At 30.4% G+C, this 25,016-nt stretch overlaps 1 protein-coding gene across 2 annotated transcripts in view; it reads right to left on the bottom strand.

Moving 5' to 3' along the window:
* Positions 1–23,495, bottom strand: part of LOC125070924 (neurogenic locus notch homolog protein 1) — a 59,702-nt gene extending 36,207 nt beyond the window's left edge. For both annotated transcript variants that reach the window (XM_047680941.1, XM_047680942.1), the window contains exon 1: positions 23,360–23,495. The gene's annotated coding sequence lies outside the window, so the exon portion shown is untranslated. The remainder of the gene's footprint in view (positions 1–23,359) is intronic.
* Between the last annotated feature and the right edge of the window lie 1,521 nt (positions 23,496–25,016).

Genomic DNA, 25,016 nt, shown 5'->3' with positions numbered 1-25,016 from the left:
ATTTCGCTATAAATTTAATAGAAGTCTATGATAAAATTGACATTTTGTTGTTCTAACAAGACTGAGGCATAATGAAATAAATTGAACCGAAATGAAAGGAAAACAGCCGTCTTTATTTACCGAATCTTTTATGTATACACGCTATATATATGTATCTAGTATCGGTGCCATAACGACTAAATTTATTGCGTCGTTTTCAAGATATTGCCCGTATACTTTTACGATCATTGCTTCAGATGATGAGGAATGGACTTGAGTTTTTAATTAAACGCTCCTAATATTATTTAACGTTCATTATTAAATATTTCGAATTCTAAATTAGGCTATATCAAAATGATAAAATGAAAGAAAATTATTTCTAATAGTCTGATGGTTGATGCGATGATGTTTGTATATGAGTGCAATTTTGACGTAGAAAAAACTAGTAAAGCCAAAATAATTGCTTGTTGCGAGTATATACACAAGGTTGTCAGTGCATAGGGTTACCAGTATGCAAAAATAATATATTTTATTGAATTTGTTGTTTTGTCGAAATGTTCAAATGGATATTGGTGTAATAAAATATTAAAAAACAAATATTTTTGATAAATTTGTTTAGGAATTTCCTAATGATTTAATTTAAACAATTGAGGTAATAATAACAATATGTGATTGGATGCAAATAACGGTTTGAAATTTATAAAGAACAATTCACGTCTTTTTAATAAATCGCTTAAATTTTAAATACATTACAGATGGTCAGAGTAAATCGTATATAAATAAAGGATACGGTTCTGTTGGGCCATCGTATTAGTTGTGCAAATTTATTTATCAAAGCAATGGCCATCCTGCAGCGGCGCCATTTGAAATGCAATACGTATAAAGTGGAGCAAATACGCGCGCTGATATTAATTAAAGCTGACTTCTTTATTACGTGGAAATTATTACATTTTTACTGAAATATATTTGATATCTGTTGATGTCATTTTTTTATTATAGGTAGGCGGGGGGAGGGGGCAATTGTGCCACCTGATGGTAAGTAAGTAAGTAGTAAATTTTAACCATTCCTTACATCGTCAATGCGCCACCAACCTTGGGAACTAAGATGTTATATCCCTTGTGTCTGTAGTTACACTGGCTCACTCACCCAACCTCAGATTATCTTGTATAATAATACAATGCAATCAACATACACGCGACCTTAAATTAGGTCGAAGCATAAATTTTCACTATGTGAACTCGTTCCCTAACGGACCACTTTTCATACTCGACTCCGCAGAAATACGCTTTAAGTTATTTTCTTGTTTTATATACCAAAGTTTTGATTAAACTAAAAGAATATAAACACATGTAGTTTTTTTAAAGAATATACATTTATACTAAATACATTGGCAGCCTGTAAATATGCATGTGCCTAATTTCAACGAAATTCTGCCACATTCCCACGGCTGGGCTAAGGCCTCCTTGGTTGGAATACCACCAACCCGTATTGGAGCAGCGTGGTGGAATATGCTCCAAACATTCTTTTCAAAAGGGGTGGAGGCCTTAGCCCAGCCGTGGGAATGTGGCAGAATTTCGTTGAAATTAGGCACATGCAGGTTTCCTCACGATGTTTTCCTTCACCGCCGAGCACGAGATGAATTATAAACACAAATTAAGCCCATGAAAATTCAGTGGTGCCTGCCTGGGTTTGAACCCGAAATCATCTTCAAGTTCTAATCACTGGGCCATCTCGGCGAATAGTAGCAATGTCCACTATTGACGCTTAAACATGTGATTATACATTTCGTTTTTCCTCTTGCATTCTATTAAAAAGTTTATTTAAAAAATAATATATTTTTAGGTTAGTTTTTCGTAATTCAAGATAGATACTAATATAGTGTGCTATGTATGTACAACTATATAAGTGTTTTATGATTGCATCCACTGGGGCACAATCGTAAAACACGATTATTTTATCGATCAAGCAAATTCAAATCCGGGCAAACGCTGTTGACTTTGAATGTAATTAATTTGTGTTATTTTTTTTATTTGACTGAACAACATCTTGAGAATACGTGCATGTTTTAAATCTATATGCGGTATGCGGTATGCGTTATTAAAACGTTCTGAAAGGAATAGATATTTTACCAAATTCTGTGATTATATTTTATCCGCATACCATCTCTGATGTGGAAATTTAACAATGCCGTTATACGAGGAACATACTTACCCTGAATACCTTTGATGTTATTTTATAAAGAATGTCCCGAAATACACATACTTTCGAAATAATTTATAAATAGATAATCCCTTTCGATACGACGCAAGACGTCAGAAGTGAAAAGGTTCCTCGAAATACCCATTTATATTTCGTTTCTGATGTGAAAATCCGTTTACCATTACTCCTCTAAAGCCAGCGAGTGGACAAAGAAATCCTTGGACGTCAGCCAGTGAATACATTATCCGTATACGAAACTATTGAAATTTTTACTTATGTATATTGAGCTTATGTCTTTGTACAAATACATTTACGTTTACTTTACTCATTTTGTGCAGAATTATAAACATTTTCCTTATATTTTATATTTTTAAGTAACTTTTAGGTAGCGCTCACTTGTACATATGTACATATTATTATTTTATATTCACCTAAGTTCTTGCAACTATGTATGCTTTATTTCTGGATATCCAGTGCCCTAACGCTTCGAATTAAATTAAAAAAAAAAACATTAAGAACATTGAAAAAAACTTTTTACCATTAGTGATATTGTATATGTGGCCTTTTATTTAAATCAACACTTGAGAGTACCTTATTAATATACGGAACTTTCGAAGGAATATTATTTTGAGATTGAGAAAGCCTGTTTATTCAGGGTTGGTACTGGGTGATTAACCAGCATTTGAATTTGTACATTGATTTCTAATTAAGGAAAGTTTAAAAACATTACATTATTTTAATATTTCTGATATCCAACTGTTTTATGATACAATTTATTTGAGAAATATTATGTTGTTTATGAAAATATAAAGATAGATTATGTAGTTATTTATAATTTTTTGTGATCAACCTTTGGAGTAGATAAATTATGTTTATCTATAAAATTTCAATGAGGCATTTTCATAGAATAAGATTATTAACTGTGTGTTTAAATGATACTGAGAAGTTAACATGTATTTTGCGAAGTGAAATTTCTCGCGAATATGAAGCAACGCTCCCGAAAATTATTATGTTATATGAATCAACATATATTGATTCGAAGATATGTTAGTAGATATCACATTCTTTTTTAATATGTATTGGAGTTTTGGTTTTTTGTTCGTCTTACTGAGCCTTCGCGTGGGCTCCCCTTTCCGCATGGGCTAACAGCATAACGATTCAAAAAGAGTCACAATATAGTTCTATGAAACCTCAAAGATAATGCCAATCTGAATGATTCTACAAAGGTGATCTTTTAAGTCTCCGTAACATTATTATAAACTACATAGTTATTAAGTTGAAGTTTCTAATTTCTAAATGTACTTTTTAAGTGATTGATATAAAAGCGTATAAAGGTAATTTCTTTAAACGTAATAAATAAAGCATAGAAACTGGGTAGCTATAATCTGATATGCAAGCATGTTTACACGAGGTCAGTGGGGCACACGGATACGAGAGAAACCAGTTCGCAAATACTAACTTATGATTGTGCCTTAGAAACCACCAGAGTTTCTCCTGGTTCGGGCCTTTCACCAAAACTTAAAACTTATATCGTGTAAGATAAATGACTAAGTGTGAAGATTCATATATAATATGACATAAAAGATGCATTTTTTTTTTCTTAAATTGTCTTTCTTTACAGACTTTTTTATCTGAAACTTTTTTTTGCCAAATAAATTAAATGTTAATTATAATTAGATATACGTTAATTTTCTTTTTTATGTAATTCTTCCAGGAATAGTGTTCAAGGAATTACTTATATTCCTATTCACCCCATCAGTTAAGCGTAAAGCCTGTTTTAGAAGTGAGTATAATAGCGCAAGGAATCAGTATAGAATCTGAGACTTTTACAATGCTACGCGTTATAATGTTCAACTATTGGGGATTCAAAATCACATACAATTGTATTTTAACATAACTGGTATGGATTTATGATTATTATTATTTAGTTTTCCTATTACTTAGCGGTGCCATGATTCAATAACATATACGAAACAGTAATATCGAATTGAAATAAGACTTGCATATAAGTAATTTTATCTGAACGTTATTTCTGTTACAAATAATTTTAATTACATCTCGTCTTTAAAATTATTTCAAGCGGTTTATTGATTTGAGGAATTATCAGCATATTAACAAATTAAACAGCAAAGTATGAACAATATTAATTTTCATTTAGTATTGATACATGAGAGCAATTTACAATAATATAATTAATAACGGAGATCTAATAAACAAAAATATCTTTAATTAAAATACAAATAAATAATGTAATATAAATAACAAAACCTTAAATTTATGTAAAGCTTCTAATTAAGTGTTTTTATTTAATTTTTTTAAGGTTATAAATATCGATGTCACGGATGTTAATATACAGAGGAAGGTTCTTAATAAACGATTTAAATATTTTATTTATTTAAATAATAATTTCATTGTATTTAAATATGCCTAGCTAAGCAAATTAGTGGAAAAATTACCTACTGAATGTCTTGTCTGTTTTTCTTGCTAGTATCTCCGTTTTCCATTTATAAATGAAAAATACTTTCATATGATACTTGAACAAACGATGTTAAGTGTTTTAAGCGACACTAAAATCTTTCGATTCTTAAACCATATATGTATTTATATAAGACGATGTGAGCTTGGTTTAAATGCACTGGGCGGAAATGTGACCCTGTTTCGGTTGTGTTGGTTTAATGTTGATTTTATACACAAAACAACAAACAACACAGATAAAACAAATATTTTAACAGCGACTATCTGTATGAGTTAAGTCATACAGAAAAGTTTTTGACAACGTCACTTAACATAATTGTGTCAAAATCAACCAGCGATTAGTGCTTAACCAAAGATTAGCCTGCTGGCTCCCTTAAATGCTTATTTTTTATTCGTTAATAATTAGTATCGTGTTCGGTGTAGTCAGACATCGTGAGGGATAGGTTTAAAAACTGTTTTTAAAAGAAGCCCGAATAATCTCAATTTGTATTAGGAATATTTCGGGTGATATTTTTTACAATTTACATAAAACATTAAAACCAATTAAGCATTATCTATGACCCAAATTTTCCAAATTGTAGTTTAGTCCTGGGGTACCTAGTAGCATACATATAAATAAAAGTAAATCAGTTCTTTTCAATATTTTATAATTTAGTATTTATAACACTTTACTTACTACTTTATAACGATTGCACAAAATCCTACTAGGTTTTGTGCAAGCCCATCTGAGGAAGTACCACCCACTCATCATATACTCTACCGCCAAGCTACAATACTTCGTTCCAGTTGTGGACATAAGATCTTAGCTCTCAAGGTAGGTGGCGCATTGGCGATGTAGAGAATGATTAAAATTTCTTACAGCGCTAATATCTATGGGCGGTGGTGACCAATTACCATCAGCTGGCCCATTTACCCGTCCGCTTACCTATATCGTAAAAAAAAGTTCACCAGTTAGTTTGACACAGAGAGTAACTATTTTCCTTTCGCCGCGATCAAAGCGAAAGTGACATATAAATGAAAGAATGCGAAAAAAATTACAGCAAATATCAATAAGAGAAATGTAAATGAACGTCGAACGGGACACGAATGTGTCTGCACGAGTTAATTACATTTTACTTGCTAAATCAAGCGGCAAGTTGCAACGTCTCATATGAATACGGCCCGAGTTGAAATGCATTGAGGCAAAAATGTGACCCGTTTTCGGATTCATTGCTTTCCAGACCTTTTCACTATTCCATCATGATACCTCTTACTTTCATTATTTTATTTACACGTTTCAATAAAATAATGCTAGTATATACATTTTACTCCAAGTGGTTTAGTTTTATGGTGACTAATTGTGAACGAAATTAGTGAAATCAATCTAACGAATCGGAAATTATAATCAGATATGTATTTACTGTAAAAGTGCCAATATATAATTAGTGCATTGACATGAAAGTGGTTTTATAACAATTTTTGAATGTTGACGGTCATACCATGCTACATCAAAATTATTATAACAATAAGAGCGAAAGCCAATAAACAACATTTGTCATCGAATCGCCGCGATGCCATTGATCGAGAGGTTTAAATACTCTATGATATTCGTCATGGATGTGCGAAAAAATGGAACGTCGACGAAGCTGTTATTGGAACTTTAGAAGTATGTATAATTAAAGTGGATATAAATATTTAAGTGCATTAGTGATTTATGTAATTAAAGATATAATAATCAAGAAATGTTAGTAGTTAGAACGCGTGCATCTTAAACGATGATTTCGGGTTCAAGCCCAGGCAAGCACCACTGAATTTTCATGAGCTTAATTTGAGTTTATAATTCATCTCGTGCTCGGCGGTAATGAGGAAACCTGCATGTGTCTAATTTCAACAAAATTCTGCCACACGTGTATTCCACTAACCCGCATTAGAGCAGCGTGGTAGAATGTGCTCCAAACATTCTCCTCAAAGGGAGAGGAGGCCTTAGCTCAGCAGTGGGAAATTTACAGGCTGCTAATGTTAGTAGTATATAAAGCTGCATACCTTGCGGTACCTTACAGCTTTAGAAGACAACTAGAATACAAGCAAATATTCCTTTTGATGTTTCTCTTCCCCGAAAAGACAGAAGTTGGTTAGTTTAACCATACGTTTTAAACGTTCTCAGGCAAAAGGCAGTTAGTCAAGTTCCAATTATATTTCACAAAACTCCTTATTTCTTCCTAATTGTAATTCACTATAAAACAGTAACTAATTAATATATACAATACAAATAATTCTTCTGTTATTAATAAAAGATAAAATACACTCGCAATAGCAACACTGAAATGGTAATAATTACACTTTTTTTTTTATCTGCGAGATCAAAGCGAAAGCAACAAATGTCTGTGTGATGAAAACGGTCGGGAAATAAAAGTACAAATGGAACGTGCATTTTTCAGATTTAATTGTACCCAGCTTGTTAAACTATGTGAAAAAGTACTGCGGTATGAAACGGATGAATTGAATGCTGGAAATATATATTGGTTGCATAAGTTTCAATACGTACTAATTAATTAACTACTACTAGTAATTAAAATGTTTTATGGTATATATTTGTATGTAATTTTTGGAATATAAAATATGTTTTAAAATGTAAATAAAAATATGTATCTGGCAATTTTATAATGTATTTTGAGGTATAATACGTGTTTTGTCAGAAAAATCATATTAATAAGGTGTAGATTCTATGGAGAAAAATCAGCAAGAATCTTAGTAGTAACTCTTTTCCGATAACCAGTAATATAGATTGTAATACAACAATTAAATATCCCACACGAAAATAATTAATACTGAACTCCACACTTTTTTATCATCTGTGTAATTTTATTTACATTTATTAATTGGCAATACTAAGTATTTGAGGAATTTTATTATAAAGCGACCACATTGCCCAAGGGAGGATGAATTGATGAGTTTATATGTTGTATGACGTATCTTATAAAGGTTTTAGTGTCTACTTTGGGATTGTGATAATAATAATTATTGAATAATCATAATAATTTATAATTTAACAAAAGCCGAAAGTGTTTTGTTTGTATCGGAATAACGGATTGACGCTAAGGCAAGCCATTTATTAGCGTTACTTGTATGTAACTAACAAGTCAGTATATAAGCACATGTTAGTTACCTTTATGTATCTACATAAAGCCGATTTTAATATACTTCTTAGTGTCAATTGACTCGTTTCGATTTGCAACCTTACAAATCTGCCCAATTCACATGACTATAAGTATATGACGATAGATGACGATTTGGTATCTTGATCTATTAACGAAGCCGGTGGATAATGGACTATTAAATTATTACTGGTCATTCTGGAGCACATTTCGGGTACATTTGGTTTGTTTTGACGAGTCCCATACACGACTTGAATACTCGCAAAAGCAAGTTTTTAGTTTTTTTTTTTTGCAGCAAATCTATAAGCTGAAGCGTGACTAATTATATTCGTAAAATATACAGAAATGAAGCCGAGGGCAAGAAATAATCTCTCAATACGTTGAAAGTATTAGCTATCGTTCTGTGAAAGTTCTATGGCGACGGGATTAGTATGATTACTCTGAGTCGCTCTCACAAATATAATAATAAGCATTATAATTCAAATATAGAAAGGTTAATTTGTTAGTTTTCTATCTGTATATTTTATAAATAAATAACAGTACCGATAAGTTTACAAAAATGGAATATCATTATCGAATTTCGTAGCGTGATTTTAACTAACCAAATTTAATAATAAATATTGTAAATCATTTTCAGGACAGATAGCTTCCTAGCTATTCGCTTATTTATTGAATACTTTTATAAACAAACGTACTAATAATTGTAGTTGGTACAACTTTTCAGTTGTATTGATATTTTAAAGTCGTTGAGACGATTTATAAAACGTGAAGCGGTAAAGTAAGAACTTTCCCGCCAGTCACTACAAAACATTGCGCAGCGACTGCCCCGCCGCGCCGGGAGGGCCGAGTGGGGCACACGAAGTTCATAACTAACTTCTCCCTACTTGATTGCGTATGTGTAGTCCATGTTGGGAATAATAACGGGACATTTAGTAATATTCGTAAAGATTACGTTACGAACTTAAATATACAATGACTTTAGAGCATTATATTGATATATAGTATGGCAGTAGACATTGCGTGTTATTTTATAATATGATGTACCTATCGCACGTGACATTGGCGAAATAATCTGTGTCTTTTTGACACTAATAAAAGCCAGAAAAAAAAAAAAAAAAAGATGTACCTATTCCATTGCTGGGCATATATGAGGCCGAATTTAATCCGAGGCTTTTACCGCTGAGTTTATAATGAAAATAAACACTTTTGAAGATTACTATGATAGTTTTAAAGGTTTTAGCGTCAGCAAAATAAGCAAGTACAACTGATTCCATAACTAAAGTCCGAGGGGAAAAAAGAAAAGGGTCCAAATTGTCATAAATTTACCATTCAACACTTCCTTTTACGTCACTTGAATTCAACTAATATTTATTAAATTTCCCGTAACAAAAAATAAAATAATTATTTAAAAAAATATATCCCTGTGTATTTTTAATTTAATAAATATTATTAATATTATAAAAATGTTAACCAACGTAAAATATGTTACAGAATATTGATAATACTCAAAATATTTCAACGCACTTGGCGGGCTTCTCAGAGGAAGTAATCAGAAACCCGACACATAAAACATTGTAATAAGATAACATTTTTTACGGCACTTTTAATAAAATATCAGTTTTATTAACTAGCGACCCTCCTGGCTGGTCTGGCTTCTTATGAATAAAAACTAATCAAAAACAAAAAACAGAATCTGATTTTGTTTATATTAAAAAATATTATCCGGCCATTTCGAAAGACGTAAAAGAATCATTTAGCTTAGAAATTTATTCTTAATCGTGATCCCAGAGAAAGGTAAAACCATGTTGAACCCATGATCAACAAACGCCATAGATTTATGTTGTGATATCACGCGATAGTTAACGATTTTAAGCTCAAATAAATTTATAGTGACCTTAAAAAGAGTTTCGGGCGATGCACTGATTAAACTTTTAGCCTATAAGTTATGGATTCATTATTTATGGTTTATATTGTAATCAGATGCAGTAGTTATTAAAATCATGTAGAATCGATCTTGTATGATAAGGAACTTGCCATGAGAATTATATTCGTCCCTCTTGAAATTCGTCAAGTTGATCCATTGATAGATATTAACAATAGTTAATATCGATGAATGAAACACATTTAGACACATTTGTGTTGAGGAATAATCGCCAAAATCACAACATCGACCAGAAGCATTGGCGCTGGAAGAAATTATAATCAAACGTACACCGAAGCTCCAACCTAGACCTAACATGGAAATTAAGATGTTTGTGCCTGTACTCTCACCTTGAGGGTGTGTGAGTTAGTCTAACTGTACAATAATAGTAAATACTGTTTGGTGGTATAGTATGCGACGAGTTAATATTATTTGTAAATTATTTATTTATACAATCTGTGCAGTAAATATCAAATAAATACATTAGCCGTATTACATTAATACATTGCCGTGTGCATGCTTGTGATGTAACTTCGAATATTACAGGGAGTATGGACTGCAAGCACTTGTGATCTAAGCCGAAACATTTTCAGTCATGTGACGTCACTTCGTTGAAATTAATCAAAATACAATTTACTACCTTTAACTTACTTACTGACCGAATTAAACAAGCGGAAAAAAATCTGTGAATAAAAATTTCAATACTTAAAATACATAATTAAATTGAATAAAACAAAAGACATAAATTCGTGTTTTTAAATGTCGACTAGAACTCAGTAGTTGCTTGTTAATTAAATAGATTATAAAATATTTCATCAATTAAATTGCGTATGGCGTGACAACGAAATCTATTTATAAGATAAATTGTTTGCAATAATTTTACAAATACATTATTGAATAAACATAATAGTAATTATCATGTTCTCTATAAAATTGTAGTTAAATTTCAAAATATTTGAAACATGCCAGGCATGCATCTCGTCGTCACGGTAGCATGCGTAAGCGATCCCGTGGCGCCCACCGAAAGACGGAGAGGGTACCGCTGGTTTTTTTGTGGGTAAACCCGGCGTACCTGGGCGCACACGGCGTCCAGGGCTCCGGGGAGTCCCACACCCCCCCCCCCACTTAGCATCACGTGGGGGAAGCGCGTAAAGCGTTTTTCCAGCGAGAAAAAAAAAAAAGAAAAGGCATGCATCTCGTGGCAAAAACATTTTATGGACGCTAAATATTTCAATATAATTTAAATTAAACATTTATTGACAGTTGGTATCATCACATGATCGCCGGATCAAATTCGCGTTCAGTAATTTCATGTTTAGAAATGATCCAAAATCTCTCTCGCCGTTTAAAGGAAAACGTCGAAAATTTTGCTTTAGAATAAGTTTCAGTCCTTCTTAAGAGAAAGAGCTTTTATTTTTAAACGGTTTTATATAGCTTGCCCTGTTCGTTCTTTGGATTCTTTGTAATTGAATTGTTTAAATTATTAATAATAAAATACGAGAAAAGAAGAATTTTTGCCAAGTTACAAAAATATAATTAAATTATATCTGGTGGAGGTTAAGAACTTGTGTCTTATTTACGAGAATAAACAAGTAATTAATCAAATAGATTAGCCGTAGTTGCAGATTGCTCTTGATAACATTTTTGTTTTAATTGGATACGAACCCAATTAATAATTTTATCGTACTTTTAAAGGTACTTTAATATTTTTATATATTTTTTCAATTTATTATGTTTACTTTTTGTGTTCAGTTCAGGAGGATGTTCTCAATTCGATTTATCTTTTTCCGGTTTTAATATATATTTTTTTAATTTATGGAATGTGATTTTATACTTCCATTGCTACAGAAGCTTATATCCATTAAGATGGAATACGGGATATATCATCATTTGTTTCCTTTAAATATTATTTAGTAAATAAATTATAACACTTGATTACTAAAAAAAATAAAAAATCGACTAGATTGACATATATTCAGAAAACAATATTAATTATTATTCAAATTATCCTTAAAAACTTGAATCTTCGTAATAAAAAACAATTGCTTGACTTAAATAAATAAAATAAAAAAATTATAAAATATAAATTTCAAAGAATAACTAAAATCCAAAAAGTAATATAACCCAAAGAATTATATTTAAAATAGAAAATAAAGTAATAAACAACTTATATGAGCATCAGTAATAATATTGTTTATCCACGTATTTAAAACAATTTTATAAAACAAGCAACAGCGCTATTAATAGAACATCGTTGTACAACGTTTATATCCGAAGTTTAATAATTAATTAAATAAACTTTGTGTTCGATATTGGCCTTTGAAAATATTTTCGGTAATTAAATGCTCACCGATACATTGCAAAATTAATGATAGCTATTAACATATAAAAGAGTTCTACTTCGTCTGTTTGTTGAAGAATTTACAGAATGCAAAATAAAATATGCATTTTATCGTTGTTTATATAAATTACTAGTTAACTAGCTCCAAAAGTGTATTTAGTTACTAGTATATTAGAGATGAATCGAAAATATTCTATAACATTACTTTTATTATGCCACGAGCTAGTCGTTTGCCCTTAAGCTTCAGACATTGCTTGGATTTGCCGTACCTAGAATTAAAACAATAGTATTTATATAGTGTATGTAAATGGTTAAAAATGTTTTTTTATATTAGCTGTTGCTCTTATTGTTATAACATAATGCTATTAAAATTCAATTTCATTTAGCACGGACGCGGTCCGATAGTATAGTCGGTCACAACCAAAATCGTCTACGTCAATTTTGCAGACCTTCTGAAAGTATATACAAATTAAAAAATATATAGAAGGAATTTATTAAAAAACGAAATCATTTTTTGTCTAGCTATTTGTTTAGTCGCCAAAAAACTTAGTTGAGTTAATGCTATCCATAGATAACCACAGATGTCTCCAATATAATCAACTGGCCAATAAGATGAGAAGACTTCTTCTTTGTAAAATGGATTTAATAAATTAATATGGATTTAATAAATATGACCCCAAATACTTTAGCTACGACCGTTTCTGATTTAGCACTAGTAACTAAAAACGAAGAGGATTATGTACCTACATCAACCAACTTGGTGCGTCTTCGATAGACTATAAACACGTAATCGCCATTTTCACTAAATCAATTTGTTAGGTCTATCTGTGCCTTACGAACCGCTATCATTGTTATTTACGGTGACGTTATTAATGCAATTCTCTTTGTTGGAAGGTTTAATCGATTACAAAATAAAGTTTGTTTTATCGCATCATGTCTATGTTTCTGTATTATAATTGAAATGTTAAGCTACCAAAATATATATTTGTGCCATTTTTTATTGAAATACTTGGAATAATCATGCAAATACTCTAAAATATATTTTTATTTATTATAATTAAACTATTCCTTATCATTGCCAAAGGATTTTTTTCTACTTTTAGACTATTTAGACTACAGTGTATTTTGTGAAAGACAGGAGAAAGATTGAAAAAAAGAAGAGGCCAATAATTGGAAGCTTTGAGTAGCAAGTTTCAGCGACTGAATATAATCAGCTAAAGCCTCCTGTCCTCTTGGATGTTTTGGACCTTTACCACAATTTCCACCAATAATTTCAAAGAATTCATTTCGATTCGATTCAATTCATCCAGCATGAGGTAAATTTCAAGCACAATTTTTGGTGGAGATTTACGTGTAGGTACTACTTGTGAACCATTCCTCTCTCAAAATATATGAACATAAGCAATGAGATAAGTTCTTTTTCAGTACGTATATCTATATCACACCACTTCTAAAACTATTTAATGGAAGACAGACAAACGGTTCCATTGTAGCAAAAGAGAGTCGTCTGCCGTGAGAATTAGTATAGTTGAAGCGGTTGTCATTTCGTTCCGTCTGTATTCATCATTGTTAACGTCACCCACACTATATCATGTGCATTGTGCATCGTATAAAAAAAGTATGGGATTTCTATATTGTTTTAAAACACGCTTTGGTTTATTTATAATTAAATAGTTCTGAGTTCAATATTTTTGAAACCTAATTTATTGTTCCTATGGTTTTTATAATAATTATCGTATTGTGTTTGACAAGTAAACATCGATGATTGTCTATTGAATCGATTTATTTTATTTATTGATTGAATCTTTTTGTCCTTATTCGAGTATTCTTTGACATACGAGTACATACACATAATTACTCTTGTTATTAAAGTCGTTGCAAAAAATATTGATAGACTTCCTTATTTTCAGCTAAATTTCCCATTGCTTTTTAAGGAGAACTTATTTCACCACGCTATTCTAATGCAATTAATTATTGGTCAATGGAAAAATGTAATTAATTACTATTGACATTTTATTAAATTAAGTATATAATTATTATATGTGTAGATTTTTACTTGATATATTTGGCATGATTGATGCTAATTTCAGATAATATGACATCAATCATGTCCAAGCATGTTCTGTTTGGATTATCAAATAAAAAATCCCCTAAATAAAATCTTCGGTTAAATAATTACTTACAATTTTTTTCATATCTCGTTCATCAATCTTCTCTAAAATTAGATTCCTTTACAACTCCTCGGTATAATTTAGCTATTAATAATTAAATAGAAATTATGCGATCAATTACCTAATTTAGTAGTCTGAATTTTAGACTAAATCGCACGTCGCTTCAACCCACAGCGCCATTTATCAAAGCGATGTTCTACAAACCATTGTACGGACGGTCATTTAAATATTTATATGTTCGTTGCACAATCACCTTTGTGATACAAGTAATAAGGTTTAACGGCTACAGTATTCGAGGAACACCGTACTCTCAGAGAATTTGGTGATTAAATGGGCTTTTCATGACAAATCCAGTGTGGATTTGTCTTGCCAAATGGTCTCCATTCGAAAAAGCTCGCTTTGATATTTGGTTATTTATGGAATTCAAAGATTGTTTAATCGTACAAATATTTAATGGCACCTTAATATATTCCTCTGCCTGCCCTTTTGGAAAAAATATTATTGAACTATTGACTATGCTTTTGTACCCTAGTGGTTTCGTACAATTCCGTCTGGTTATATACCACCCACTAATCAGATATTTTAGCCAAACAGAAGTACTTAGTATTGTTGTGTTTTGGTTTGAATATTAAGCCAGCCAATGCAATGACTGAAAAAAGGGATATAACATCTTAGCTGCCAAGGTTGGTGGCGCATTGGCGATGTAAGGAATAGTCATTATTTGTTAGAACAAATCGGTGATGACCACTTACCGTAGCCAAAACAAACTTCAAAAAAACCTTTGTGCTAAATGATATATTAGAACTGATTTCTATGAAGCATTTAATATATCGCTGTCAAGATAAACATTAAACAAATATACAAACAAAAACAGTTTTATGAACACAATCCCTATAAGTACTTTTGTGCTCTAGGATAGAAACATAAAGCTCAAAGCGATCGCATTGTTATGTAGATTGTTAAGGCCTTTCGGCAAAATATGCACGTCGTGTTGTCACAATCTTGATTCAGCAAATTCAATCGAACATTCTATTAAGATTTAATACGATCTCAGATTACAGATATCACTTTAAAGCTATAAAATATTGATGTCAAAATAAAACACGCAAAATATTTATGAATTTCCTGATATTATCATTCTGGTACATTTATCAGTGAACTAACATTTTTTGTGTCCCCGACGAATGACAATTCATACATCGATTTTTATTTCATGGTTATTTTGTAAGATAATTGAACATGGATTCTAAATTGTCTGAGATATAATTGAATACTTATTATAATATTACTTACTTAGATGTAATTTAATTTAACTGAAATTAAATTACATAATTATTTGTATTACTTAGTCTGTATGTATTAATAAGTAAATTACTTGTCCGATTCAGTAGATTGTAGTTATAAACCGTTACGTTAGAAGCCGTCTGAGAGAAATAAATCAAAACTGCACACATGCCAATACTGCCCGAAGGTACCACACATTGTTATGTAAATTGTTTCAACATTTCGAGGAAGCACGTGCCCATGTCTCGTATGTAACTTCGTCTCGGACGAAGACGATCCCCTCGAGAGATAACTGTCTTGTCTTTACAAAACATTTAAACTAAATTCTCCTTCTCCATTTATTTTCAAGTCTGAATAAAAACAAAAGTTTAATGAAAACTTCCGTGAGTGCTGAGTTTCGTAACAGGAAGTTACATCATAACAGTTTGCAATTAAGAGAAGTGTCCCTTTAACGAAACCGCTCATGTTTTAAGGGATAATTCTCATTGAAGAACAAAGGCAAACAAAGACTACAATTTTGTAAATTTAATTTACATAATAAAATATTGTAAGCATGAGTCAGATGCGCTTGCGCCACACACGTCATATTGTACTTGTTTGCATTCAATCAGTCTGGTGTAAACATATAATGTATATTTGATTACCATTAAAATTATAGTAATGAAACATTTTAAAACCTTTCTTACACAAATTAATTAACAAGAAACTGGATTCAATTAAAAATAGTATATTTCAATCGGTTCGTTTTTCTGCTTTCAAAAATGCCATTTCGTTTTCGTCTTAATAAATCAAACTTTTTAATTGAATCCGCTACATTCCTCACTGCCTCAAAACATGAAATTGCTAAAATAACAAATTCGAGAAATCTGAACGAGAAAAGACACATCGTTATTGTTAGAAAGACTTTTTAAGAAAACCTCTCATTTACAATTATCAACTTTAAATAATATGTCAAAGAAATAAATCAATTAATATATTATAATAAAATAAGTATCAAAGCGCATACTTTCCTTTTTTAAAGTCAGTTTTTTAAGTATTTTTTGTGAGCTGCCTCGTAGTATATTTTACAACACGTACAACAAAATTCACAAACTTTACATATTTATAATATAGAAGAATTATAGATGAATTAATTTCTCTAGTCCTTAGTAAATGGACCTAAAGCAGGTACGCATGAAGTTTGATTCAAATGCTTCCAAGGTTTGAAGCTTGAAGGTTCTATTCAAACATACATAAACCAATAGAAAGCATTTTAATTTGAGTGCTCTCGGGTTCTAAGCTTGTATCGTATGAAGGCGTACTATCAAAATCAATACATTGATTGAATGAAAAGAGTAGGAGTTGGGTTCATCTCATTGAATTGCTATAAAACTATTTTAGTAGAATTAATCTTTCTGTTTATTTCCAGAAATATCTTAGTCAATATTCATGTCAAAAACTAAAGAAAGTGTAAAAATTATATAAGTGTCTATTAATAGTATTTATGTAATATCTATTTATTAATAGTTTATATGTATATATTTTTGTATTCTCATTGTTTGTGTGTACGTATTCATTTATAATTAATAATAAATCATTAGACCCGAAAAAGACAACAAAGATCAGTTTTATATATTTCAGCTAAAATGGACGAAAACATTATGACGAATTTCTTATAGTAAGTTACATGTGTTCCAAGATATTGGATGTATTAAGGCTTTAGCTTCAAGGTGTACATAATTTACATTTTATTAAAGAACGTTACGTATGAGTTATATTTATCGCACAATATTTTAGAACGCGCGCATAAGAAATTGCATAAATTGTTATACACACGAAGCTTGATGTAATTAAACACCCAATTATATAATGAGTGTTTTCCCTTTGAAGTTTTAAAGTTAAAAGAGAGAATTTAACAAAAAATAAAAAGATTAAATCTTTCCCTGGCTTCCGCATTTTAGCTGCAATTAATTGATCAAAGTATCGTAGTTAAAAAGGGTTTTTTTACTTGGATCATTTAGTTCATCTTGGTAGCCTTCAAAGTTCCACTTACTAGTAATTCATCCTTCATACAGCAATATTAAAACGATGATCCTGGCTTGGAGAGACCGTAAATTAAAAATGCGACCGTCACTAGATTTTTGCCAGTGTGTGTTTGTGTGGTATTAATGTCTGTGTATAGGTGTATTGCATTTATATATTATGTAGACTTGAGGTGTACACGTAGCAATATTGTAATAATATGCGTAGTATAATAATATGTATTTGTATATGTTTTATATTTGCACACATTTTCATAACATTTAACTCATTTTAAATTTATAATTAACTTATATATTATTATTATACATATATAGATAATTTAAATTGACTACATTTACGTTCCCTAAAAAGGGTATCTAACTGAATCCAACTGACAAATTCAACAAAGCCTTTGTTTATTACTACGTCTACAGATGTTTTGTTTCGCCGGCTGTGTGATTTCAGTCGTGAACATTTTCTATTATGTCCGAATTTTAAGGAGAAAAACAAATTGTTAGAAAAGTTAACTATATTTTAGGAAAAAAAAAGATTAAGACATTTTATTGCCATTTTTGTGTTATCAAAAATCAAATGTTATTTATTTTAAAACGAATAATGTATAAAATGAAATGAATATTAATCGAACGATAATTAAAAACCTTTTGCTAATAATACAAAACAAAATTCTATTTACTAAAATAATCCTGAAATATGATTAGTTAATCTTTTATTCCTAAACTTATTTATTCTATATAGCAGCTGTTTTAAACATATTTCATTAAATAACGTTCAGAAATTGCTTCTATATTTAGTTTTTTGTATAAATATGTAACAAAGAAAATTATTGTAGAATTTGTAGAAGCAATTTAAAAAAGGGTACCTATTTCTGTAAACTACTTTATACCTGTACAATGAACAGAAAATTCTAATTTTTAAGAATAATTAACATTAGGCACTAAACTATTAATAAAAATTAAAAATAGTGACTGTACAAATCATGACCGCGTGAAATGGTGGCAAGACCATTTCCCCGCTGAATCGCAATTCTGGCAAAAAATTAACCAGCCCTCCTGTCACCAGTGCAGGCAGTAAAGCGAGGAAAAATTATATGTATAAATAAGATAATATATATGTAAGAATGATTTGATCAATCATTTCTATAAAATCATGCCAAGGTTTCGAGCATAAAGTATTTATTGCATTTATGTTATATACGGTCTCAACGGACCGAATCAATACATTTGGAAAAAAACATACTACTCTGCATACGAAGCGACAGGATTAAACTTTCCATCATATATGTTTAATTTTTTTAGTATACAAATAGCGAATATGTACAATGTAGCTTACGTTGACTGGTGCTGCATACGTATAGGTAATTAAAGTTAATGCTAACAATGTACCTACATTCATACTTACCTATTTTTTTAATAGTTACGAGTCTGAAAAATGTCAGAAATTAAGTTAAACAAAGGCACAGACACAAAAACAACGGCGATTTCATAAAATAAAAATGATTGCACAGGTACAGGAACGGCCTCAAATTGAAATATGAAATTATTGAATTATATTTATACACTGTTAGTTGGTTTGTTCAATGTAAAAAAGATACTTAATTGATTATTATAAAGATATGAATATTTTCATTGTATTCAATTTAAGTGTTTTTATTTAATTGTTGGTATGTCTGCTACATAGCTTTTTATTATATTTATATATATTTTTTTAACAATTATAACTACTTGATTTTAATTTTTAAAATGATAGTTCTATAAAGATAAAAAAATCGAATGTAACACCTTAAGCTATTAATGAAAATATATTTAAAAAAAAATTAAAGACATTTTGAATTGTGAATGTTTATTTTTCACCTTTTTTTTAAAAGTCGAACGTGTTCCAAATTTATAACTTCCTTTGTAATTAATATTTAAATATTCAACCAGGCAAAAAAAGTCTACAACAGTAAAGGTATCCTTCTTTAATCTTGGCTAAATTATTTAGATAAAATACCGCCGGAATCGAATTGCCCAATAAAAACCCGTCCTTACGGTCCGATGCCAGAACCATGTCCAACCGATTTTCTTCTAACAAATAAGTTACGAAAACTCGGCTTATTAATTAGGAACAATCGGATATTACGAAATCTTGTTTACAAAGGCATGATAAGTGCCTTGAATTAATTGTTACTTAGTATTTTTTGTCAGACAAGCCTTTAGGCTTTTTAGTCAAGAGATCCTTTGATATTTTCGCTTGATGAGTTATCTTCAAATAGCCTTGCTTTATAGACATAAATTAGGTGAAATTAGTGTTTAAAAAATAATTAAAAGGTTATATAATAAACTTAATAGTTTGGCACATTTGTGCGCGAAAATTTGTAATAAGACAGTGTCTTAATGTATATGTTGCTTGGAAATAGATTTAAGATGTAAGGGGGTTACCTGATGGAAAGTGACTACAATTGTAATACCGGGGACTTGCATGTACGTTCCAAACAGAGGCAAGATATATATATTTATATTGTTTTCGCCTGATTTCTTTCAATTCCTTCTGATGGTAAACAGACGATAGCTTTATCACAAATTTGTTAAAATGTTAAATATAAATAACGCGTCAAAAATAATGTTTTTATTCAAAACCACACTAATATAGTCGTTTCTACATTAATTTCAAAAACTCGTTAAAATATATCTAATTTTGATAATTTTGTAAGCATTCTCCAAAAAAAATTCTTCGTATCTCTTGCAGGGAATTGAATTTTGTAATGTTTTACATCATCATTTATTAATAAAAATCTCGATAAAAATATTGAATGCGTCAAAATTTTTGGAGATAATAAGACGAAAAAGAAAATACGCCTTGAACTTAATCTTATTAACGTCAGCATTATTACGGTTATTGTTTATTCAGAAAAAAATATTAATGATGTTCTTTTCATATCATTATTATCAGACGAAACGATAACGAAATTGCGTATTGAGGAATATCTTTTATAAGACGAATTGCCTCTCCTCGTAACGTCAAACAAACATAATTATATATACATATAGGAAGAAGGAATTTCATTTTCGATTCTGTTAATAAAACAATAACGGATATGAAAGACAAAATTATTTCAATATTTTTCTTCGAAATTTAGCAAAAAATGCTAAGACGTCAGATATGGAGTTTATACTCTAAGAAAGCTACAAGTTTGGGGATATATATAGATGATACGGTAAATAGATCTTAGATTTAGATATTTCATGAGATTCGATAAATTTTGATCTTTCCTTTCCTCCCTAATGCGTAACCTTGGGACTTAAGATGTTATGTCCCTTATTTCTGTAGTTACACAACAATACTTGGCGGTATTAGGTATATTATAAGAAAAATGGTCTAAAACAAAAACGGTACCATTTCGATGTATTAATAACCTAATGTTTTTCCTTATAACAATAAATTATTAGACGATTTTAAGGATTTCTTGTTCTTAAATAAAAATTTCATTGGTGGTTACCATACACATATCATGACATATTATACCATACCATGACAAAGTTTTAAATAATATTTTAATAGTAACAATGCTTAAAACATATTAGTTTACTTGGTATAAACCGAAAGAGAAAAAAGTCGCAGATCTTGTAGTAAGATATATTGAAGTTAGCGATGTTTAGCATGGTTGGGTTTGAATGAAGAGATCACCTTACGCGATACTGTTTGTGTTTAATTTTATTATTTCATTTATAATAAAATTAACAAACTTATAAATGCAAAGTTAGTAGATATTGTAATATTAGAAGTTGCCTACTAATGCTACAACAGGATCCCAGAAAACGTTCAAAAATATTCAATTGTAAAATTTAAAAGAATCGTTAAAGAGCGTTTGTGTGCTAAAGGATATTACAACAATAATGATTGCACACCTTGGGAATGAGATGATCGCCTCCAGGCTGTTTCAAATAACGAAAATATGTTTATTATTATTGTACATGAAATCATGAAATCAATACTTGTGATGAAATTTAAAAAAAAAATCCCGCGGAATATCTTTCGCCGATTATTCTGAGGTCCAATGTGTGTTGTGTTAATTGCCGGAGATAGATTTTTGACTGTCAATAAGTATAACACTTCCATATTGAATAAAGATTTTTGACTTTGACTTTGAATGAAACTCCTTTTAATAGCGTAATAGCTATACTACAAAACTTGGCGATAATGTATCATGACAATTTAACATGATTTTAAAAACAGCCTTTGATCAGCTGGTTGCGGGCTTGACAAGAACGGTCGTTGTGGCGATCTTTGGGGGAGGCCTATGTCCAGCAGTGGATGTCCTTCGGCTGAGAGATGAGATAAGATTACTGGCAGTTAAGCCTTTTTTTAATTGAAACGATAGGCACATATTACGATATATACTAACATTATAGAGTCAAAAGGCTACACACTAAATCTACATTAAAGTATGTTTGAAGAACCTAGAAGTAATTTAACATTATATCGATAAAAATGAAACTGGAATATATTGAAGTTCTTTTTTTAAAAAAAAAAATATAGTAAAGACGTTGAATTGTAAGGAAATGTAAAAGTATTATTTTTAAAAAGTTAGATTCAATCTCAATGGTTCGTATAAAAACGAATAGCAATTTTGCTTTGCACATTTTTAGAAGTGACTTAATTTTATCCTTCCGCGTTCTCTGGAAAAATTCTTTTATGAAGTATCCAATTTAGATTTTAATGAGGCAATTTAAAAAATAAGTACATTCCTTTTTACTCCAATGAAAAGTTTTTCACTTCGTACAAGATTGCGCTTAAAATTTTAATGTAAGTTAATGATGCGAATGCTTGTTACATTAATTAATAAAGTAAAATATAGTATATTTTCTATAAGAATAAAAATAAAATGTAGATCGTATTTTAAAAATACATTTATATTGTTGGAAAAAAATGCAGTCCATAAGCGTTTATTAATAATACTTCTATATACTACATATATATAAAAAAAAAAATAGCAACACCAAAAAGTTTTGTTTTCGTTTAAAGTTCTTAAGTACTTGAATGTATTAAAATTAAATAGATCGTAAAAATGAACGCAGGTCTAATTAAGCCGTATAAGAAATAAACTTACAAACAAATTTTATTTTAAAAATTACATTAATTGTGTTTAAAAATACTTATAAGTATAGAAGTTCTTAACATGCAAAACAGAAATTATTAATTTGTCTTGAAAACATTATTTTACTATTTACCCTTGACCTTGTAAGTTACATGTCAAATACTAATTATAGTTAAGTTAGTTTTTATAGTTAATTTCAATAGGTTCTTTGTAAATAAAGAGGCGTGTAGACATTGTCGTTTAATATTTGTTCTATGAGGACTTTGTTTAAGTAAATATATATACGTCTAGCTTAATCTTTTTACGAATTTGATTATTATTGTAATTTCGATTTTGTGTTGTTTTATGTAACATACTAAAACTCTTCGTGTTTATTTTCAAACATTTGACCTAAAGTCGAAAGCTGGAAGATCTTCATTAACATTATCTACCAATAATATAAATATTTATTTATGTAATTTATGGAGGAATGTCGGTGTAATGTCTGTCACTCAAATACTTGCGATTAGAGAAAGTTTGCTCATCAGATTGTAACATCTTAAAAACAATCAAAATAGCTAATTAATAACTGGACATGTCTTCAACGCAATAAATCATTCCATACATTATATAGCTAACTGGCGTGACCATCGCGATACGAGTAACGTATCGTTTGACTTTCACATTTTTTACTTGACCAGCGAAATCTTAAAAAGAAAAAACAAAAGACCCGATTTCATAAATTCGATTTTTAAAAACAAACAAAAAATCAAACGCACCTCAATAAAAATACGTAAGGCTCCAGATTTGAAAGGTATTCCAACACACAGGTTCACAAAACACGGCACTTTTCACTCGCGTTGCTTTTCGCGCCGATACGACTCTGGCCCGACACGCACTCCTCTCACAAACGCCTGGCAGAGACTGATGGAGTTCGCCTGAGTCCGGTTCGGCGCTAGGTTCGGAACAAGGCCATGCAAAACGTTGCTCCCATTTCCCCCCATTGGAAAGTGTTCGTATCCGTGATCGTCCGGACAGGTGTGGGAGAAAGCACCAAAAAATATATATCTGAGTCATTCGCGAGAGATGATTCTTTGTATCTGTCATTAGAGGTTATCAGGGAAAGTGACCGGACCGGTTTTCGTGAACTGTTGTCGAAATTGAAATGTTATATCCGAAGAAATGATTGCACGAATCACGTTATCATGCTTTCGTTAATAATAAATGGAATAATTTAGATGACCCATATATTTATTTAAATTGAATAGTTGTGTCCACATATTTGTATAGTCATTTTATATTTAAATAAAATTAAAAAAATGCAAAAGTGAACTATTAATTAAAAAAAAAACCTTTTTATCTATATACACTATATTTTTTTACATTAATTATCTATAAGCAGTGGAGAGCGCTTAAAAATGATATATGAAATAAATAAGATCAAGAAGGTCTGCAAGCGACATGAATTTCATGTTATCTATTCAAAAACGAAAGACGGGATCTTTCTTAAGAATTACCAAACCCTGAATACTAATTTAAAAAAAGAATCTAATTTTCTGTCTGATATATTTCGACAGTTCTCAGTATATTCTAAAGCTCATCTGAGTTGAGCACGCTTAGTTTATACTAATACTATGAACATACGAAGCTTTCCTTTGGAGGAGATAGTTTCCCACGAGCTTTCCCTAATCCGCCGAGGACGAAATCTTCTATACATATAAAATCGTTTATCTAGACTGACTATAAACGCACATTCAAAACAACTGAGTCTATAAAGCTGTATAGCTGTAATCTGTTTAGAAAATATGTTTAATTTTATTTTAGCATCCGCTAAAGATAAATTTTTGGGAGGTACTACGTCGTTTGAATTTTACTCGTATGGTTTTGGGGAACCTAACCTAATAGATATTTATTGTATATTTCATGTTTGTCCGAGCTTGAGCCCAAAGATAACCAACAGGCTAACCAGGCTTGATATTGAGGTATAACGCAGTACGATGCTATATTACCGAAGACACAAAGGAAGTCTATCGATTTTATCCTTGATCTATACTTAGATAGAAAACTCATTGTTAAGACGTTCGCAACCCTTATATCTCAGGAAATTCTTTTACCAAGAAAATACATCACAATTTTGAATCTTCGTTCGCTACAAAATCTCACGAAATTACTTGAGTTACATTTTGTTCAAAATTTATCATCATCATATTTCACCGGAGATATGAAAGTATTATTATTAGGGCTTTACGTTGATGGAATCGTAATTAGTATAAAACTTTGGAAATTTATAATGGTTTAATTAATTTATAAGGATGGATGTTGTTTGTTTATAACAATATTTTATTGTTCCAGATCAAATTAAATTATGCGTCATCTATACTATTGTGTTCTATTAATCTTTGTCCGCCAATCACGTGAATACTACTGAACGTATCA

The sequence above is a fragment of the Vanessa atalanta genome, chromosome 18 (assembly GCF_905147765.1).
Source record: "Vanessa atalanta chromosome 18, ilVanAtal1.2, whole genome shotgun sequence".
NCBI lineage: Eukaryota > Metazoa > Arthropoda > Insecta > Lepidoptera > Nymphalidae > Vanessa > Vanessa atalanta.
This window is presented reverse-complemented; position numbering and strand designations above follow the sequence as displayed.